Below are 13,192 nucleotides of genomic sequence, written 5' to 3' on the forward strand. Positions count from 1 at the left end.
TCTCCCTCCCCTCTCCTCACCTTACCAGCAGACAGTGTTGATATATTGAAAGGAAGCTGCATTTCAGCCTTCCTTACAAAGGATACCTATCACCACAGCTGAAATGATCATCTATCAACCTATACGAATTGTTCAGTGGTCAAAATAAATGGCCTGACTGTGCCATGGCTCATTAATTTGAAATGCATTGACATAGCTATAATCCAAAGAAGTCAGCAGATCTTTCACCCATTAGGGAGCCAGCCACACAGAAAGTCATCCTGGAAGTATGGATGTTATCCCCTTAAAGAGTCAGAATTGCCTTATTCACTGAAATCTACATCAGGTTGAGATGTGGGATGGGGCAGCAGGTGACCTGATCATTTGAATGTAATCATCTGGAAAGTGAATATCTCCCTTGTCAACTTGAGCCACCCGAACAATTTCTCTTTGGTGAACTGAATTCAAACTCATTTGAATGGTTTTTAACTTTTGAGAGGAATCTCCCATATTTATTCCTCATGATGAATAGGTCAAGATATATTTTACAAGGTTTTTTTTGTAATAACTCTTCTCATGAAGACCTGAAAATTCTTTTGCTCTGAATATTAGAAAATTTAGTTATAGGCAAGGAAGATGTGGCAACGTATCCTCACACATTACAGTCCTTTGGTTATTTTGACTAAACTTTCTGAATTACCCATGTTCAGTCACTGGACCAGTTTTGTGCCCTTGGGCAAAGAACTTCATCACCATAAGTCTCAGTTTCCACATTTGTAAAATCAGTAATAAAGCTTACCTCATCATGAACTGGTGGTTGCAGAATATAAGAGGCTGATGAGATTATGTAAATAAAGAATTATATATTAATAAACTTATACTGGTCCTACAAACAACATCAGAATAACCCTCGACTATAGGGGACTTATTGGGGAAATGATAATCAATATTGGGATTAAAACATGAATTAAAGGCCAACTATAAATATGAAACAGCTATGTGTCTCAATAGATGGAGAGCTGTTTCTGGAATCTGGAAGACATGAACTCAAATCTATTCTCAGTCACTTCCTAGCTGAGTGACAATGGGCAAGTCATTTAACTTCTATTTGACTTAATCCACTGGAGAAGAAAATGACAAACTACTCCAGTATCTTTGCCAAGAAAATTCCATGAACAGAGTGCTACATGGGGTCACGAAGAACTGGACTAAACAACAACAACAACAACAGCATGGATAAGATACTGTACAGGACAGATTCCAGGAAGCTAAGTGACACAGTGATGAGTATAATGTCAAGAAGCCTTCAGTTCAAAATTTTCTTCAGACATTCATTAGATATATCATTCTGAGAAAATTATTTAATATTTCTCAGAATCAGTTTTCTTATCTGCAAAATGAGGAAAATAATATGAGTTAACTACCTCACATCATCATCATCACATTGTATTAATTACATACTATTGAAACATGGAGTCAGTTTGGCATCAAACTGGTCTTATAGTCAGAATGACCTTGGTTCAAGTCATGCATCTGACATACATAGTTTTATGATCCTAGATAAGTCATTTAACTTCTCAACACCCCTAGGCAAATTGCTCATATAAGCTGCAGAACACTTGCATCATTATGTAGATACGAGTTTCCTCATACAAATTTCTGTGCTTCAATGAACTTAGAAGTAAATTCAAAATATATTACAGAGATATTGTTTTAAATTATTTTATAAGAACCTAAAATAATAATTTCATAGTTTTTTTTTCTTGATCTGTGGCATGGCATCCCAGCCATTTCCATAAGTCTCTTTGCATTGCAGTTGTATGATTCAATTAATGAAGAAGGAGGAAGTTAGTGTGCCCCATGTGCCTAAAAAAAAAGATCCCAGGGGTCAAAGTTATCACCTTGGCTTCTCTTTTATGATGATAGATAAGTAAAGAATCCTTCCTGTCATTTAACAAAGCACTTGGTCTCCATAGGTGATCTTGTACCTCTATTTCTTGAGTCAATTATGTAATATCTCTGAACAGTCCTTGAGAGCTCCCTTATTGGAATTCATAGAGAGCCAATGGTTCAGAGTCTTCATTTACAGTTCCCTACTTTTAGCCTAGTGAAACTTGTGAGCTATGAGGTTGTGAAAATGGATGGGTATCCCAGCTGTTCATTTATGCTTATGAATTTTATTTCTGTCCTTATGAGAATTGTTAATCTGCTCTGTTTATAAAATGAAGCTTAAGGCATTCAATCTAGCCTAGAGCTAAAGCTGGACCTCAAGCCCCCTACCCACAAAAAGATAAAGAAACAGTTGGTTATCTTTAATGGTTTTATTTGCTCCAGTCTTGCATAACCAATAACCTGGGAGATTTCATTTATTCTGGGAAAAATAGCTAATTGTACACAGACTCAGTGGGTAGCAGGGATTAGTATAGGCAAACACATCTTCTTTGAGACTTTTAACTGAATGGGTTTTTCAGGCATCTCTAGGGATATTCCAAAAGGAATTATTTGAGTTCAATAAAAGAACTTTAAAGTATCCCCTTTTTCTGCTTCTTTTCTTTAATACATAAAGAAATACTTCAAATGGCCATTCCTGAAAAAATTTTGATGACACATATGGGTATATATATATATATATATATATATATATATATATATGTGTGTGTGTGTGTGTGTGTGTGTGTGTGTGTGTGTATGTGTGTGTGCATGTGTTTATCTACATGTATATGGCATTTTCAAATCTTTAGGTGAACAGCATCATAGAAATTAGAATGCAATTAATAAGTGCACCAAAGATTTGTTTTAAAATAGTTGGGCTTAGTTTGCAAGATTAGATGATTCAAGATGATCAACAGTTCCTATCAACAGAAATTATACCTACAATCATACATAAAAGATCCCCAGATTGTCTAAATCAAAAAATTCCCACCCCATTCTCTCTCTCTCTCTCTCTCTCTCTCTCTCTCTCTCTCTCTCTCTCTCTCTCTCTCTCTCTCTCTCTCTCTCTCTCTCTCTCTCTCTCTCTCTCTCTCTTTCTCTCTGTCTCTCTCTGTCTCTCTGTCTCTGTCTCTGTCTCTGTCTCTGTCTCTCTCTGTCTCTCTCTCTCTCTGTCTCTCTCTCTCCTCATAGCTTCATAGATACACACCATATTGCTTTAGCTTGAAGATTTCAATTGTACTGCCCATGGTTTGATTTTTGACCCATAACACTTGTGTGTGACTAGTTCATGGAAAAGTTTAAAATGTAATTGGGAAATACTTAGCAAAATAATTAAAGATACGAGGAAATATAAATAATGTTAATATGCTATTTTCCAAATCAACAATGAGTCAATAGGGATTTTACATATTATATTTGAAGGATCTTTTGTTGTTTAATGTATTTCTTTTCAATTTCAGTTTGACTTCATTAGCTTGACTTGTATTTTTACTACATCAGCCTAAAAACCATTTCAAATGAGTTTTTCTGATTAAAATATAATTTTGTGATTATCATAAGAATGTATAAATTTCAAATATCACATTCATAAAATCATAAGGGACAATTCTAACATCATTTAAATATGGGGAAATTTGGGACAAAGGATAAATGATGCACCAGAGTTTAGTCTCTGAGGCCACATTTGAATGTATGTCTTATTTACTCAACTCTAGTAACTTAACTCATATCAACTATTGGAGTGGGACATACACATTTTGTTATGTCATTTTTTAAAAATGAAAATTGAGGCTCAAGACATAAACTTTTTTATCAATGTCACATAGGTAGTAAATGATAGAAATAAGATTCTAAATTATGTTTTGGATTTCTAATTTTAACATTCTTCCCAGAATCTCATCTTACCTTTCATACATCCTTAACTGTTCCTAATGTGTCTAACTTGGAAAGTCCAAATTAACCTGTTTTCTGAGGTCACTTGATGTCCCCTAAGCTTTTATTCTTGATCCATTGCACTCAAAATATTAACATGGCTTATGAGCATGATGAATATCAACTATAAATTTTCCTATTATCTACATTAATATGTCATGTTACTCATCTTCTTTTAAATTTCTTTCCTTAATCATTTCTTCTGTCTGGAAGAGATTTTCACACTCCCATTTCCAACTCTAATAAAATACATAAAAGAAACTCTTAAGTTTCATTCCATTAGCACTCCATACTCCTTAGTTTCTTCTGCAGAATAGACGCTATGATTCCTTTTATATAAATCAGACTTAGGAATCAGAGTGTAACATTTGAATTATTTCTTCTTTATCTCACATATCAAATTTCCATTCATTAGATGCTGGCATAATGTACTTTGAATCCACTGCCACATCATATCTATCTCTGACTTGAAAATTACTAAGCTCAATTTTCCCATAACTTATTATTTACCTTTATTCCTGCCCCTTGTAGAAAACAATATAAAATTTAGAATAGAAGAAGATACAGGTTTTTCTTTCCATCTCTTTGAAAAAATACTTCAAACAATTACAAATTATTGTTTTTTTTTCACTCACTATTAGATCAGCAACCAGGCCTTGTTATCATAGAATCAAAGATCAAAAGTGGGAAAGGAATTGGGAGGCAAACTAGTCCAATTCTATGACCTTGTAGCTAATTAAATTAGGGCCCAGGAATATCAAGGATTTGAGCAAGGTCCCATAGGTGTTAGGTAGTATCAGAGATGGCATTTGAACTCAGTTCCTCTGACTCAAGAACTAGTAATCTTTCCATGGTACCATAATTTACTCCACTTTTTATTTCATTTGTCTATTTAAACTACCTGATTACTATTATTTCTCCCCTCTATCCAATATTTCACCTTTCTTCTTCTGAAGTAACAGTTTTTTCAATATCCCTTTCAACAATCATCCAACTTCAAAACATCATTCCAAACCAATTGAATCATAAATTATTTCTGATTGAATTTCACAAGTGTCCATTAAATTACTATGTTTAAAGTACATTACTAGATTCTGAGGAAACAAAAATGAAATGAAAGTAATTTTTATGCTCTATTCATCATAGAATGTATAAGCAAATAATTAAGTACAAGATAATTTGAAAGGTGAGAGAGAGCATAAACCAATGAGAGATGTTTGGTTTTCTCACTTTATTTTTCTTGTTATTTGTTGCAATAGGGATAAAATTGAAAAATTGTTTTACATGATTTCACACAAATGGTGTATATCATATAGTTTGTCTTATGAGTTGATAGGGCAAGGTCAGGAAGGAGGATGATATTTTAGAACTCAAATTTTTTTTTAATGTTAAAAATAAATTTATAAAAGATGAAGAAAAAATTAATGGAATGTACAACTTCACATACAGGTAATTATAACTGTGAATTATGAACTGGTTGAATTTACTCATAATAGAAACTGAGAGAAAAATTGATTAGTAATCAGAATCTAATAATATATCATTTCAAGAAACATACTTGAAATAGAAAGACATACACAGAGTTGAAACAAAGGGCTGGAGTAGGATCTACTATTATTTAACTGAAGTAATAAATGCAGGGTTAGCAATCATATTCTTAGACAAAGAAAATATAAGCCTAGATAACTAGACCTAATTAAAAGGAAAGTTCATCCTTCATCTTGCTAAAATATAGCAGAGACTATGAAATATCAATACTAAACATATGGGCACCAAACAGCATTACATCCAAAATTTTAAAGGAGCTAAAATGAGCTAAAAGAGGAGATAGAAATACTATGTTAGAAGATCTCAAATTTGGTACATCAGCTACTTAAATATAAACATAAAATAACTAAGAAAGAAATTAATGAGATAAATAGAATAATAGAAAAGTGGATAATGGACTAGATGGACATGATGGACTAGAGGAAGCTAAGTGTGAAGATAAAGGATAATACCTATATCAGTATATTAGAAATTCTAGCTATAACAATAAATACAATAAGATAAAAGTAATCAAAGGAATAAGAAAAGGCAATGGGAACAAAAAAGTCATTTTTAGTATGCATAAAGAATGCTAGAAAACCAACTAAAACTTAGATGAAATAATTACCAACTTAGGCAAAGTTGCAGAATATAGAATGAACTCACAAAATCCTTACTATTTCTATTTCTGTGTATTACAATTGAAACCCTGAAGAGAAAGAATGAAGACTTCCAATTAAGCTAACTACAGACAATAGAAGATATTTGGCAGACTACCTGCTCAGATAAACTCAACAGTTAATTTAATATAATGACAAAACACTTTTCACAAAATAATTTCCTATCTCAACAATTTGAGAAATATTGCTTATTGCTAATCAGAACCAATATACTAAAATGAAGTTTCTATCTAAATTTTTTCAATTTTTCAGTTCTATACCAAACTAGAATTATCTTGTAAACCTAGAAAAAATAACAAAATTCATCATCTGAAAGAATGAAAAATCAAGAATGCCAAAAGATTTAATGGAAAAATGAACATAATTTAATATGGTCTAGCAATACTAGTTCTTTACAAACTATATTACTTTGTATGTAATTAGAAAAAATGAAATATTACATTAAAATTAAAAAAATCAGTAATCAACAAAACAACATTATATTGACAAAAATTGAGCAGTGAATCAGTGCAATAAATTACACAATGGACATTAATGAATGATCTTAGTAATTAAATATTTGATAAACACAAAGATCAAAACTTTTGGAAAAATAACTCATTTGACAAAAAAATACTGGGAAAATAGGAAAGAGGACTAGACATAGACATGCAACATCTCACGCCTTATAGAAAGATAAGGTTGAATGATTAAATGATTTAGATATAAAAGGTGATAGTATAAGCAAATTAGGAGAAGATCAAAAATTATCTGTCAGATTTATGGACAAGGGAAGCATTTATGACTAGTTAAAAGATAAAGAATATCACAGCAGTTAATGTGAATAATTCTGATTTCACAAAATTAAAAAAAATAGTTTTCACATAGACAAATACAATGAAGTAAATATTAGAAGGAAATAAGGAAATTGAAGGGGGAGTTTTACAGCAAGTTTCTAATAAAACACAATCAAATATATGCAACTGAGAGAAATTTATATAAATTTTTATTAATAATTAATTCTCCAACTGATGAATAATCAGAGTTTGAACTTGTAGATTTCAGAAGAAGAAAATGAAGCTATCAATAGACACATGAAATAATACTCTAAATCAGCATTGATGAGAAAAATGAAAAATCAAAGTAACTCCGAGATACTACTTTTTATCTATCAAATTGGCTAACATGACAGAAAGATGAGGGACAAATTCTAGTGGGTATTTGGGAAAATGGAAACACTAATGTACCATTGGTAGAATTGTGAAGTGGTCTAATCTTTAGAAAAAAAAAAAACCAACAACTTGGAAATATGCCCCAAAAGGCAATGAAACTATCTTCCCTTTGATCCAGCAATAACACTGCTGGGAAATATCCTAAAAGCCTCAAAGAAAAGAGACATTTACTTGTATGTACAAAAAAAGAATATTTGTAGCTTCTGTTTTTGTGGGAGAAAAGGACTGGAAATTGAGAGGATGCCCATTAATTGGGCAATGGATGAAAAAATTGTAACAGAATTGTGATTATATAATACTGTGCTCTCAGAAATAATGAAGGGCATGGTTCCAGAAAATTCTGGGAAGAATTATATGTACTAATTCAAAATGAAGTGAGCAGAACCAAAAGAACAATAAAAGCGATATTATAGCAATGCTCATGTTTAAAAACATAGTTATTCATATAAAGATGATTATTCAAGACAATTCCATAGGATATATAATGAAAAAATGCAACCTACCTCCAGAAAGATATTTGATTAATAACTCTGAGTGCTGCCTAAAGAGGTAAAGTAGGAGAATATGAAGAATGGGGGAATATCAACTTTAAAGATTTGGAGGCTAAAGGACAGAGTGCCATATTCAAAGATCTCCAGATCTGCTTCATCATAAACTGATTAGAGGAGAGTAAAGTGGGAGATGACATAAAAAGTAGGAAGGAATAAGTCTTTAAGAGTTTTAGATGTCACAGAAAACTTTATGTTCTACCTTAGAGTTAATATTCCCTCTTGTAAGTGATAGAAAGACAGCCAGGATTCTAGGAAGACTAGTTTAAATCACACCTCTAATATTGTTCTAGATGTGTGACTCTTGCCAAGCAATCTAAACTTTCAGTGCTACAAGGAACCCTTAAGTATAAAAATTGAACTTAGTACAGGTGTAAGTTAACTAAAAAGATGCAATCCTGCATTGTTAGAGTGAGTTTCCTTGACAAGAATTTTTTTTTATTAATGAAATAACATATTTGTCCCTATCCTCATTGCTAGTGTTGTAGCTACTACTACTAGTTATAGTTTAAAAAATAATATTAATAATTATAAAAATAAATATTGGGAATGTAATCACATGGGCTACACTAAAGCATAGGAAACAATACTGTAAAAAGTGAAAGGGATTACAATGTGTTTCTTTATAGCAGTAGTTTCTGGTATCTTAAAGACTTGCTGAATAAATAGAATTCCTTTTGACATATCATTATAAATCAATAAAAATAAAATTATTAATGTATTTGTAGTAGTCACAAAAATCTATAAATGTCAGATATTAACTGGCTATGTGTGACTTCTCTAAAACCTTAGCATAGAACAAACACCTATAAAGCATTTATTAAGCTATAATAAATACAATAAAGCATTTATTTCCCATATTTTAATATGACTTTTTTAATAAATGCCTAAGGTCATTTAGGGAAATTAATGATAATAATGATAGACGAAATACTTTACTTCAGTGATACCTTCTGCTTTGTATTACAAAGCATATTTCTTGAGTGACTTGCATATTTTAGAATAAATAACCTTTAGATTCAGTTAGAATAACTTCATTGTTTTGCAATGATGGTTTGATTTTCCAGTGACACTGTCTTTCTGGCCCAGACTCAACTTCAGCTATTTTAAATCTGAAAGAATAGTGGACTAAGGACCATGATAGTTTCAAATCTTGTCTCTGAAATATCCTGTGCTATGAAAGGATATCCCCTTAAATTTCTGGGCCTCATTATTTTTTTTAAATGGAGATGTTATATGTAGTAGTAAATTCAAGAGGTTGTGGGGAAGATCAAATAAATTAATATCTATAAAGCTCTTGGCAAATCTTAAGGAAACATTGGTATATATACATATACACATGTATATATATATATATATATATACATACCCACACACACATATATACATACACACTGTATATACACATCTATACCCAGAAATACATATATGCACATACATGTATGTATATTCATATAGTTATTCTGCCATTAGGGATAGACACTATATATGTGATTGAAATAGATCTGGAGTTCACTGATAAAGAAATTCCATTTATCAAAGTAGACTGGCACCATGTCAGCAATTTATAGAATTAAAGAATTTCATTCAAAGAGTATCAAGAGGCTAAGTGATTTGCTCAGGGTCACACAGGTAGTATAAAGTGTATTTCTAAATTCTTCATATAATTTTGAATTATTAAAGTTTAAAAATGTAAAAAAGTATTTTTTTAAACCTATTGAAAACAGGAATTGAACCCATGTCTTCCTGGTTTCATAGCAAATTAGTCATGTTGCATTTTTGCTATAATTATTAATACTTATCTTTATTAATATGAATTCTATAAAAGGTCTAATATTAATTTCTATTAAAATACATGTAAAATAATTTCCATCTTTTATAAATATTTACTAAAAAATGTTAGAAAAACCTTGAAGCTTTTCAGAAACTTCCAAGAAAATGTTCAGGCGGGAATCTCTTTTATTTATTTATTTCTTTTTTACCATGACAGTGATATATTATACTTCTTTTGACTTCTTTTAGTGCATACAAACCTGAGTTAATTATAGGGTTCTCTATTCTTAAATATGATCCTTAATATTAGCTATTTATCAAACTACCCTAAAACCATTCTGCTAAGCTAGCAATAAGGACCTGAATAATTATTATAGCCATAGAAAAGCAGTTGGAAGTCATAAGCTAAATGCCCATGGGGTGAAATAATCACATGCTGGTTAACTAGCTTTTACTGTAAAGTGGTTTATTTAGTTTTATTTCATATAGAGATAAATGCTTCACCAATTTACTTAATTTTCTTAAAGGCAGACCTCTAAGAAGTTTTCATTTGAACAATTATTATCAGTTGCAAATCTAGATGGGCAGGAATCATAGTCCAGAAGAAAATGGGAACAAGAATTTAATTCGTAAATACCAGGAGCCAAAAACTATATTAAATGCTTTGTAAATATTTTATTTGATCTTCATAAAATGTAGTAAGTTAGGTGCCATTGTAATGCCTGCTTCAAAACTACTGACACTGAGGGTGATAGAGGATAAGCATCTTGTCCAAGAGCACACAGATAGGAAGTAAAATGCTAGATTTGAACTCTGATATTCTTGCCTCCAAGGACAGTTCTTTATTCTATCCATTAGAGACAGTAAGGAAATATGCCAATGGACAGAGAGGCTTCTCAATAATTCTAGACTTAAATGAGTAGAAAATGGTGAAGTTCAGACTAAGGGGATGAAGAGATGATGGGTTAGAAATGATGCCTAGATACTCAGGGCAGAAGAGATGGAGACTAGGCAGGAATGAAGTCCTTACAGCTCAATAGCAAGAAAAATTAATATGATGGAAGCAAAAATATTATTAAGTTGTTATAGGAATGGCTAGGTGGTATTATAGATAATATTGGGCTTGAAGTCAGGAAGACATGAAATCAAAATTCTTCTTCAAACACTTTCTAGCCTTGTAACCAAACAAGTCACTTAACCTTTCTCCTCTGTTTCCTCATTTGGAAAATGGAGTTAATAATAGCATCCACCTCTCAGGGTTATAATAATGCCACCTACCTCACAGGATCTAAAGAAATAACCTTTATTAAGTGCTTTGAAAACATTAAAATACTATATAAATGAGGGCGGTGGTGGTGGTGATGATGTTAATGTTTGGGGTTTATGTTTCTATTTTTCATTTTCAGAGCTACAGTTATATTTCATTTGTATGGTTTGATTGGGAGAATTGTTTTGCATTAAGACTATTTTCTTTAAAATTGAACATATTTTCAAAATGTATCACACTTTTTTGCTTTCTTAAAAAATGGGCACAAACTTTTTTCCCAGAGACTTCCTAACAGTCAGATGGTGAGAAACTTATACCCCTCCCTTCCCATCTTTTCCACTTCTTCTTGGGCTGGCCCACTCATGCGATCCTGTATCATGCGTGAGTGCATCTCTATCCACGTTAGCCAGGCTGGTGTCCAGATTGGCAATGCCTGCTGGGAGCTGTACTGCCTGGAACATGGTATCCAGCCTGATGGGCAGATGCCAAGTGATAAGACCATTGGGGGAAGGAGATGACTCCTTCAACACCTTCTTCAGCAAAACAGGGGCTGGCAAGCATGTCCCCAGAGCAGTGTTTGTAGATCTGGAACCAACTGTCATTGATGAAGTTCATACTGGAACTTACTGCCAGCTCTTTCATCCTGAGCAGCTGATCACTGGCAAGGAAGATGCTGCCAATAACTATGCCCGTGGACACTACACTATTGGCAAGGAAATCATCGACATGATTCTGGACAGAATTTGGAAGCTTGCGGATCAGTGCACAGGTCTTCAAGGCTTCTTGGTTTTCCACAGCTTTGGTGGTGGGACTGTCTCTGGTTTCACCTCTCTGCTGATGGAAAGGCTGTCTGTTGATTATGGCAAAAAGTCCAAGCTGGAGTTCTCCATTTACCCAGCCCCACAGGTTTCCACTGCTGTGATTGAGCCCTACAACTCCATTCTGACCACTCACACCACCCTGGAGCACTCTGATTGTGTCTTCATGGTAGACAATGAGGCTATCTATGATATCTGTCGCAGAAACCTTGATATTGAACACCCAACCTACACTAATCTAAATCGCCTTATTAGTCAAATTGTGTCCTCCATCACTGCCTCTCTGAGATTTGATGGTGCCCTGAATGTTGATCTGACAGAATTCCAGACCAACTTGGTGCCCTACCCCCAAATCCATTTCCCCCTGGCCACATATGCCCCAGTCATCTCTGCTGAGAAAGCCTACTATGAGCAGCCAACTGTAGCAGAGATCACCAATGCCTGCTTTGAGCCTGCCAACCAGATGGTGAAATGTGACCCTCGCCATGGTAAATACATGGCTTGCTGCCTGCTGTACCGTGGGGATGTGGTACCCAAAGATGTCAATGCCGCCATTGCCACCATCAAGACAAAGCGAAGCATCCAGTTTGTGGATTGGTGCCCAACTGGCTTCAAGGTTGGCATCAATTACCAGCCTCCCACTGTGGTTCCTGGTGGTGACCTGGCCAGGGTACAGAGGACTGTGTGCATGCTGAGCAACACTACAGCCATTGCTAAGGCCTGGGCTCTCCTGGACCACAAGTTTGATCTGATGTATGCCAAACGTGCCTTTGTTAACTGGTATGTGGGGGAGGGCATAGAGGAAGGAGAGTTCTCTGAGGCACGGGAGGATATGGCAGCCTTGGAGAAGGATTATGAGGAGGTTGGAGCAGATAGTGCAGACAGGGAAGATGAAGGTGAGGAATATTAATGTGTATTGTTTTTCTTGTGCTATGTCTCTTTTTCTATTCTGTGATAATGTCTTCTTTGATCACTAAAATTCAATAAAAATGAAATTTGCCTTGGGGAAAAAAATGGACACAACCTTTATTACTTGGTTATTCTGAGTCATTAATTGTGATGAAGTAAATATATATATATATATATATATATATATATTATATGTGGAGAGAGAGAGAGAGAGAGAGAGAGAGAGAGAGAGAGAGACAGAGACAGAGACAGAGAGAGAGAGACAGAGAGAGAGAGAGAGATAGTTTAGAGGTGGAGAAATATGGTTTCAAATCTTACACCTCATGTTTATTATCTTTGAGATTTTGGAAACATCATTAAACTTCCTTGGCTTCAGGTTCCTTATCTGAAACATGAGGGGATTGGACAAAATGTAATGTTTTATTCACTTCCTTCCAACTCTAGATTCTAATTAGTGCTCAATATAAACTGAAGCCTTATGAAAACTATAAGGAATATGAGATCATAACAGCCCAATAACACAGAGTTCCCTTAACTAATAATGTCATGGTCAAAAAAAAAATCTAAGGACCAAGAAGGAAGCCTTAACAACAACATAAACAAGAATAATCTGAAC

The 13,192-nt window shown here is 33.6% G+C and overlaps 1 pseudogene; it reads left to right on the top strand.

Annotated features, from left to right (window-relative positions):
* Nucleotides 1–11,150: 11,150 nt before the first annotated feature.
* On the top strand, nt 11,151–12,681 carry LOC100018683 (tubulin alpha chain-like; annotated as a pseudogene).
* Nucleotides 12,682–13,192: the final 511 nt, after the last annotated feature.

This window comes from Monodelphis domestica, chromosome 7 (genome assembly GCF_027887165.1).
Source record: "Monodelphis domestica isolate mMonDom1 chromosome 7, mMonDom1.pri, whole genome shotgun sequence".
Lineage (NCBI taxonomy): Eukaryota > Metazoa > Chordata > Mammalia > Didelphimorphia > Didelphidae > Monodelphis > Monodelphis domestica.